Source organism: Danio rerio, chromosome 21, assembly GCF_052040795.2.
Source record: "Danio rerio strain M-AB ecotype USA chromosome 21, GRCz13ab, whole genome shotgun sequence".
NCBI classification, from domain to species: Eukaryota; Metazoa; Chordata; class Actinopteri; order Cypriniformes; family Danionidae; genus Danio; species Danio rerio.
In genome coordinates, this window is record NC_141041.1 from 45170188 (window position 1) to 45180741 (window position 10554).

Sequence of the window (10554 nt, forward strand, 5' to 3'; positions counted from 1 at the left end):
TTTGCTGCTCAGATGTGGGGGCAGCTGTTCAGAATTCTCTAGCCTGCCCAAATGGCAGAGAAGGCACATATAACAGGTGATTTGTGGCATGAGGTGACACCACTTTCCTGGATGGAGAAATTCGATAAGCATTAAGTAGTGTTGCATCAGCCAATCTGATTGGAAAGTTAGCTTGTATTATTTGAATTTTGAGTGGTACACCGTGTAAGCTGTAATACCAGCTGGTTTTCCTTTTTCAGTCAGGTCAGGCTGGTGATGTTCAAATTATTAGGTACCACCTATAGCATGCAACCAGTCCCTGAAACTGTCTCATTTACTTTTTAGTACTGGGTCTCAGAGAGGATACAATTGCTATAATACGGACAAACCAGAAGCTCCCACCAGGTTAGCCTTGTCTTCACTCAGCTTGGCTCCACATTTGTTGCTCTGTTGGTGAACTTGGATTAAATTGCAAGTCTGAAAAGTTCCTATATTTGCTATTACATTATACTCCACATGTTGTTATTGAAATCAAATTACAAAATGTGAGTGTTAAATGGATGCTCAGCATTTTAAAACAGTGTCTTAAAGTCTTAAATCACTTTTCTGTAATTGAGGGCGCTTTCACACCTAAACTTTTGTTTCTGTCCCGTTTGCCCAGTTAGCGCGGTTCGTTTGGCATATGTGAAACCACCAATCGCTCTCAGATCCGCGCCAAATCAATCGCTCCGAGATCGCTTGATTGAGGTGGTCTCGGCTCGATTGAAACGAACTCTGGAGCAGATCGATTACAGTGAGAAAGCAAACGATCCGAGCGCGGTTATATCACCGTGTTTTATGGATATGTAATTGGTATACGGCTATAAGAAGAGAGAATTATGAGTAGGGCGGGAAGTTTTGCAAGTCTCCGGATGCCCGCAAACCTCGCGACTCCCTCCCGGTCCTTAAATTCGTTGCGCACTCTTCTCACCCCTCCCCACTGCATCTCTCCTCACTTTTCAGACAAGTCGGGCACACCTTTTCAAACACCACCAAACCACCAAATCCTGACACTCTGACCAATGTAAAGAGAGTTTACTCACACGTGACTTGTTTTAGCTCTTTTGGTCCGATTAGAAACTTTGCAGTGTGAAAGCGAACCGCTCCAAGAGCAAAGAGCAACAATGTAACATTTGTAATCTCTGTTTCGGAACAACTGAATCGATTCACAGGTGTGAAAGCACCCTAAGCCTAAGGTTTTCAAAAGGTCTTAAATCAGAGTGCCATACCTTGAATCCGTATGATCCTGGCATACATTTTTATGAGGAGTTGTTTCCTTGTGTTTCATATAAAAGAAATCAAAGGTGTTATTTCTTTGCTAGAGATGGTTAATTACAACAACAATATTGCTGTAAATTGATCGAAGCTGCTTCCCAGAGATGGAAGGGCATCCGCTGTGTAAAACATGTGCTGGATAAGTTGGTGAATCAATCATTGTGGCGACCCCAGATTAATGAAGGGACTAAGCCGAAAAGAAAATGAATGAATAAATGATCAAAGTTGCACTGTCATGATCATCAAGAAAACAGCCAATAACATGCCAACAACAAGTGTCAAGAATGTGTCCACACTAGGTAGGGGACAAAAACCAGTTTTAAAGTTTACTGCGATTTGGAAAGGTCAAGGTTTTCAAGCCACAAAAATGAAGGTAACCTAAAGTATATGTTTTTTGGATGTTTTTTTTTATGTCTTGTAATGAAATCTGTGTTTTTGAAACTAATAAAGAGAACAGAAGTCAATAATCAATTGTAAGTACTTAGCCTGACATGGTTACTGTTCCTAAATATTATAAACGTTTTCTAAAATAAAATGTATTTTGTTGAATGGGGGAATTTTTTTTGTTTGTTTTTTTACCCAGACATTAAAAAAGAACTCATTTTAGAGCAGTAATCACTATACTGTGATTCCATGGTATTATTATCCAAGATTATCATACCGTCAGAAACTTATACTAGCCCAAGCCTATAGTCCACACTTTTTTACTTGCATTTTCATTTTTAAATTCTTCATGTAAGTAAATATTTTAATATTTTACAAGAGAACACATTTGCCTTTAAAAGGTTTAATGGTTTGAAACCATTCAAAGGATAGACAGGCTAGTAGTAGGCCTATACAATGAATCATGTTGAATAAACTGATTGAAAGTAGAGGCATGCTGCAATTTATTACTCTATTTACCATCACTATAAGGCAGATTTTCACAAGTAAAAACCTGTTTAAAAAATAATTTAGGCAAACTTTAAACTGCTAAACATTTGAATTGAGACAAACAAAATACTTTGTGAAGTTCAGTTGAAGGTGTGTGGTCAAATATTCAAATTAAGAAGACAGTTTCCTTGAACTTTTTTTAGTTTTATCCTAAAAAAGGTCTTAAATTTACCCGCATAAAACTTGCAGAAACACTGCTAAACCTTTACTGATTACAAATTGTTGTTTTTATTAAATTAGCAAAGACAACATACAAACATTTCATGTTTTAATGTGTTTGTTCATCATTGAATCAGTCCTCTGCTCCACAATATCTGTTTGGTTTAGCTCAGCTACCAAATCTGGCCTCCGAAGACTATGCTGAATGGTTTGCACTGCTGAGCGAATCACTGCTACAACCCTCCCTACTCTCCAAAAACTGTACCTATTTAGAGCGAGCAGAAGAGCTGCCAAAATCACTCAGGACCCCTCACATCCATCACACTGCCTCACAGAACTTTTACCTTTCTGTTCGACTTTAGAGCACTGTGCACCAGAACAGCCCAACACAGAAACCCTACCCTCAGGCAATCTATCTCATAAACACTGTCTGGATCCAGCCCTGACTCCCCTGTCTGTGTTTAATGTCTCTTTGTTTGTTTTGTGTATTAGCACATGGTTGTCCCTTTTGTTGTGTTGGCCATGTGCTCCCCTTGTCCTGCCTCCTTGTTTTCCTATGCCTCGCCCCCTTGTTCAGTCCTTGTTTGTCTAATTATGTTCACCTGTTCCTCGTGCTCTCTACTCCCTTTATTCACCTTATTCTCAGCTGACAAGCGGGCGCTGCCATTTGAATCTTTTTGTCTCGCGACTTCCGGTCACATTCACTTCCATTCATTTTTTGACGTTAACAACTGCTCGTTACGCTGCTTGATGTTGCAATTTAATATTTTCTTATTATATTATGCTACTTGGTCTGTATAGTCATGCAAACATTTGTTTGTTGAGCAAGTAGTTTGGCCATTTTCTGCCGTTTATTATTCCTAGTCATTTCTCCCATAGGCGACTGAATCGGAAGTTCTAAGACAATCGCGAAAACAGGCGCAATTCCGCATTTTAGAATAAGGTCAATATTGAGTTCATTTTCCACTTGCCGGTTCGTCATACTATGTTTCGTGTGCGTGTCTAGCTTATCTTGTTTAGTGCATGATAGAGGCTTTTTTTTCATATAGTCTAGTTCTGTTTCTTTTGTCTAGTCCTAGTCAAGTCTTTTGATCTTTATCGTGAATTAATTTATCCTTTTGATTCGGTTTATTTATTTATTTTTTCTTCTTTCAGCAAGGTTGCTGTCATTTTCTATTTTTTTTCTGTTTGCAGCTCAAGACTAATTTCAAGTTTTCATTTTGCCATTTTTGTAATCCTTAGCCCCAGTCTAGCCCTAGTCTTTTATTAGTTCTTTATTTTTTAATTCCTGTTCCTGTGTTTTGCTTAGTTTTATTTTTTAGTTACAGCTTATTTCCCTCAGCCTTTTTAGTTTCCGTTTATTCATTTTATTTTTGAGCTCTATTTTCCCCCCTCTTAATTATTTCTTATATTTACTTAATTCAAATATTTATTTATTTATTTATTTATTTATTTTGCTTGCTCTTCTTTTTTTAAATTTCTTGTTTCCCCAGCCGTCGACTCCTGTTGTGTTGCTTGTGTCACTTGCCTCCTGAGTTGTCACTGGATGTGGATCCCCTGTCCTTGATGATCCATCTGTTTGCCACCCCAGTCCCTAACCAGAGGTTCGGCTAGCTGCCGATTGACTGCTTGGCCTGAAATTTGGAATTCCCCTTTCCTGACCAGCCTGTGGTACCCCCTAAGACACTCCCCTCTGTATTGTCCTGAGTCTCCTCTTCTCACCAGCCTGTTCTCCTGCCATCACCCTGCACTTTTGACTGTCCTTCTGCGTTGCCCTGTTTACCTCCTGTAAATAAACCTTTTGTTCGCCTGTCAATTCTGCGTTTGGGTCCCCCTTGCCAACCGTGACAGAAAACCTGATGATAAAATTTGTGAAACAAACAACACTTATTTACCAACATGCTTTACATGCCAATTTGCACAAAACAGCTGCACATATTACATTGTATAAAGTAATATACCTGTACATACACTTGTCAATTTGTATATTTGCTTGCTTCTATTTTCAAAATATATTATCTGTTGTTTGTCCTGTCTTTGTCATGAAAACAAATTCCTCGTATGTGTGAACATAATTGGCAATAAAGCTCTTTCTGATTGTTTCTGAAACCAGTTTCTCTGATAAACCAGTTTCATTTTGAAAACCTTTTGTAACCATCATACAACTCTTACAAGTGTCTGTAAATACATATTGTTATACAAATTGGTATATTTTTATTATATGAGTTAAGCACATGTATTTGCAGAAATAATTTCATCCTCCTTTTTTTCTGTGGAAGATGGAAAGAGAGGATATGCACTGTAGGTGTGTAGACAGTGAGTACAGGGGGTGTGTGACATGATCTTAGCACCATCTAGTGTTGAAGAAAGTAACTGTACTAATCTTTACAGTAGTGTTCAAAAGTTATATCTGGCCTAGGAAATCTGCTCATGTCAAAATGTGGAATGTTCAAGCATATTGGCTAATTGTGATTGCAGAGTGTAAAACCTTTGCATGTCCGATGCAATTTAATTATTTCAGTTGTTATTGCACAATGGATAATACTATCAATGGATTACACTGTAGTCAGCATACAGCAGGGATCACCAAACTTGTTCCTGGAGGGCCGGTGTCCTGCAGATTTGAGCTCCAACACTAATCAAACCCACTTGAATAAGCTAATCAAGGTCAGGGGTGTCCAAACTGGGTCCTGGAGGGCCGGTGTCCTGGAGAGTTTATCTCCAACTCGCTTCAACACACCTGCCAGGAAGTTTCTAGCATATCTAGGAAGAGCTTGATTAGCTGGTTCAGGTGTGTTTGATTAGGGTTGGAGCTAAACTCTCCAGGACACCGGCCCTCCAGAACCAGGTTTGGACATCCCCACAAGGTATAATTGAAACACCCAGGCAGGTGTGTTGAGGCAAGTTGGAGCTAAACCCTGCTGGGACCTCCAGGAACGAGATTGGTGACCCCTGGTATACAGTATACTTCATTTTTATGAGTTTTTTTCTCTTTTTCGCATCACAAAATAAAACCCATTTTCCGTGATCAGCATTAGTTGGCCTCTTTTGAAAATATTTTGACCAAATACACTAAAAAACAATGATTAATTAGATTTACTAAACTTTTTATAATAAGTGGTTGCAAGCTATTTAAATGGGCTGAATTTAACCCTCTACCGCACACATTATGATAAACCTGTAAAACAATTTTTTAACTGTTTTTATTTTCGGTAACACTTTACAATAAGGTTCATTAGTTAATGAATTTACTAACATGAACTAATCATGAACAACACATGTACAGCATTTATTAATCATAACTGAACATTTACTAATACATTATTAACATTCAAGTCCATGCTTGATAACATTAGTTAATGCACCATGAGTTAACATGAACTAACAATGAACTACTGTATTTTCATTAACTACTAGCATGAATAAATACTGTAGTAAATGTATTGTTCATTGTTTGTTCCTGTTAGTAAATGCATTATTTAACATTAACTAATGAACCTTATTGTAAAGTGTGACCTTGTTTTCTTAAAATGGCTTAACTTGAAGTGTTGAAAAAAATGTCTAAATTATTTTTATAAGGTACTTTATGAAATGTTGCCATCTGGCAACAACGTCCAACAGTGGATCTACCTGAGAAATTTCAAATTTAAAACTTTCCTTATAATTAATAATTGTTTTGTTTGAAATAATTTATTTGCTGTTGCAGCATTATGAGCTTTAACACAGAACTTATAAATTACACCTTATACATACTTTACCACAACTCATATTCCTACAGCTTTCATTCATTCCATTCTTTTTTTGCTGAATATTATTGAAAACAATCATAATATTGTATTATCATATATACAACATACGGTAAATATAAATATTTTCTCCAGTAAATATTATAACAAATAAATAACAAGTATATCCAGATGCATCAGAACAATGTAGCTACTAGCTAACAATGTTTATATATATATTATACTATATGCTATACTATGCCTGTCTTATCTGCATCTGAGCTAACTTACCTGAACTGTCTCTATCAACTGTCCAGTCTGCATCCTTCTCATGGTCACTAAAACCCATCTCACCCTTACTTTCATCTGCAGGAAGAGCCAGTTCTGTCCTTTTCTTCTTTAAATTACCATATAACATGGTGGTGCTCGCTAATACACTGTTCCCTGTATTGATTTCTGTTCAAAAGTAGTATTGTCATTAAAACTAGATTTTATCCATATGCAAATGTCATTAACATACAACTAATCAACATTATATTACTAGCATTCATGTTGTTATTGTTACAACTTAAAAGTTCAGAGCTGACCTTGCTAGCTAGCTAACCCATTGCAATATTGCATGCTCCACTATAGCACCGTGTTTCCATTTGGTAACACATTTGATCGATTTACAAAAAACTAATTTGATTCAAAAAAAATTTGAGTTGTGAATATCTCATCATAACTTACTGGAGGTGATGTTTCAGATTTTTTTTGTGGATCTGACATTTTTTTTATTGACGTTTACATTTGCTTTTAGCAACTACTCACAATAAACGCCAGTCTGTCAGAAATCGCGCTACAGAAAAACACTGCATGTCATGTGACCTAACCAAAGCACATCATTGGCTACTCTAAGGTCTTCTCTTTCCAACAACAAAAAATGATGTTGGTCTTAAAGAAACAGTGGCAGGGAAATGAACATGAGTGTCATGTTACCATATGGTTACGCCGTGCAGTAGAGGGTTAAACGTTAAACATTACTAAATTTAAATTGTTAGTTTAAATTCAGCCTATATAAATAGTTTGCAACCAGTTACTTTTAAAATTTTGTAAATGAATCATGTTTTCAGTGTAAAAACCTTAAGCAAGTATAATGTTTGTTCTTCGTGTTGCTCATATTGTGTGGTTTCAATCAATCTTAATAAAAGTAGTGCTACTTAGTGCTACTGTCACCACAGCATTTGGAGAACGGCACGCAAAGTCTTGCAAAGAAATTGAAGAGGTCTAGAACTGCATGTGCTAAAGCTGCTGAACCTGAAAGTGCTTTACCACAATGGATGCCAGCAGTGATTCATGCTTGACTCCAGGTTTGACCCTTTGAGTGACATATTGTAAATATAGCTGTCAGTTTGACTGCTTATTGAGAGGAATCCTCCATCTGACCTTCCACCAAATGATCCATAATGACACGCATGAACACTCTTGATTAGCTGAATCAAAGCTTCTCCTGAGTCAGCGAGAGCCGCAGCACAGCAATCAAGTCAAACTGCAAGGCCAGATATCAGCTTCCCCTGAAAAGCTTGGAGATTAGAAAACTCGCAAGGTGAAATTAAAGTCTTACCATTTAAATTAAATGCAAAGTGAGTCTTTCAGTGATTCGGAACTGCATATGCATTGTTAAAGGCACAATAGGGAATTTGTTTCATTAAAATGTCCAAAAAAAAAAAGTACAATCCTGAGGTTTTATGCTGGTTTAACTAAGATAACAACGTCAAGATGACAAAGTACAAGTAACATTTAAATCATTGTTATTTTTTTCACATAAGTCTTATCAGTGTTGTGTAAAAGGATTTGTGTATGACTAGAATGAGACTAAGGCCGTACTCACACTATGTACAGTTGCCTCGAACCGGGCCAAAGCACGCTTGTCCCCCCTCCCGTCTCCCCCGACGGCCCGCGCTCACACCACAAACGGGCTTCGGCACGCTTACGTCATCACTGCTGCGCTTTTCAGTGAGAAGCGCTCTCTCACTCAGCAGCACAGTGGAGATTTCTCTAGTTATATCGTTTCAGTTGTTTGATATGCCGTCAAACATTTTGCCAAACAGTCCTTAGGGATGCGGGGACACGCAGTCAGATATTTCGGCGAACAGATCTGCCAATTTTGGCGCTCATAAACAATCATAAAGCTCTCGTGCTGCAGGAATAAGGAGGTCTGCTGGAGGCGCGCAGCTGTCGTGCAGTAAGGGGTTTGCGTCTTTAATGGACTACGGCAGTTTGCGTTCAATGAACAGTAAGAATGATTAATAAATCCATATGAAACAGTGCCTTAAAAGTCAAGTCTCGCTTTCAGTTTTGGGCTTTGGCGCGTTTTGCACTCACACACAAGCGTACCGTGTCAATGCCCAAGTAAACCGGGCTCTACTATGAGTATTCCATTACAGTTACTATTTTTAAACAGGGTATTTGGAATACAGTTACTTTCCAAATACCATTGGAATACTTCGGGCGATGCGTGTCTGGTCCATATTAATATTACTGAATTGCCGCCAAAAATATAGAAACAGAAGCTACACCCCGGACTGCAATTACCAGCGTTAACTCAGTGAGACTCATGCAAATGACCCTGTTTTCATGCTCTGACGCCACACCTCCATTTGCTCACGCAGCAAAAAGGACGATCGCAAACACCACACAACCAGACAACTATGATTTTCAAATAAACTGCTGTTTTTGCCGTTATTGTTCGTGAATTCGCTGCTTGATGTTTCGTTTGCTCTTTCAGAGGCTTTGTTTACCTCTTAAATTTACGTTCGCTTTTCTGCCACAAATGTGGGCGGGACTTATGCCTAGTTCAGACAGCGTGATTTTAGCCCCGATTTTGGCTCGCCGACAGGTTTTGAGAAATCGCCGACAAATGCCTGAAATCACGGGCAAATCGCTGCTCGTGCACGCGAGTGACAATCACACAGTATGAACTTTCAAAGACGCGATCTGAGAGAATCGCCGATGAGTCGCCGATGCCTGTGAGATATTTGGCGTGCTAAATATCTGGAGCTGTCGGCGATTCAAATCATGCCGTGTGAATTGAGTTTTGACTGAAAATAACATCAGCGATCGCCTACAGCCAATGAGAGAGCAGCTTTCACTTGTGTGTGCGTGTGTGTATACCGGCTGCAGGCTAGCGGGAGGCTGGGGGAGGCATGATCATATTGTATTTTGCTAAAATAAGCCTAATCTAGAAGCATTTACCTTTCTTACAGCCACTTCTGATACCAAATAATCAACTAGAAGACAAGCTAATATTTGTCGTCCCTAAAACTTGGAAAGGCAACTTCTGTCAGGTGGACTAGGTTTAAATTAGTTCTTATGTCCAGTCATATTTATGACTATGATTTTTTTTATAGCACCATTGATATTCTACTGTATGTAAGTGAAATTACAAAAAAGATTGTGCCACCAGTAGGAGAATGTGACATGTTTTACACTGAATTTTGGAATTTCAACACTTGTTACTTGTGCATTCATTCATTCATTTTCTTGTCGGCTTAGTCCCTTTATTAATACGGGGTCGCCACAGCGGAATGAACCGCCAACTTATCCAGCAAGTTTTTACGCAGTGGATGCCCTTCCAGCTTCAACCCATCTCTGGGAAACATTCACACACACACTCATACACCACGGACAATTTAGCCTACCCAATTCACCTGTACCGCATGTCTTTGGACTGTGGGGGAAACCGGAGCACCCGGAGGAAACCCACGCGAAGGCAGGGAGAACATGCAAACTCCACACAGAAACACCCGAGGTTCGAACCAGCGACCCAGTGACCTTCTTGCTGTGAGGTGACAGCACTACCTAATGCGCCACTGCCTCGCCACTTGGCATTCAGCTTCACATAACTCATTCATTTATTTTCTTGTCGGCTCAATCCCTTTATCAATCCACAGCGGAATGAACCGCCAACTTATCCAGCACATGTTTTACACAACAGAAGCTCTTCCAGCTCCTACCCATCACTGGGAAACAACCATACACACTTATTCACACTCATAGACTACGGACAATTTAGCCTACCCAATTCACCTTTACTGCATGTCTTTGGACTGTGGGGAAAACCCGAGCACCCAGAGGAAACCCACGTGAATGCAGGGAGAACATGCAAACTCTACACAGAAACGCCAACTGAACTAGCTGAAGCTCGAACCAGCGACCTTCTTTCTGTGAGGCGTCAGCACTACTTTCTGCGCCGACCGCAAGAAGGTCGCTGGTTCAAGCCTTGGCTGGCTCAGTTGGCGTTTCTGTGTGGAGTTTGCATGTTCTCCCTGCATTCGCGTGGGTTTCCTTCGGGTGCTCCGGTTTCCCCCACAAGTCCAAAGACATGCGGTACAGGTAAATTGGGTGTGTTAAAATTGACCATAGTATATGAATGTGTGTGTGTGAATGAGTGTGTATGGGTTGC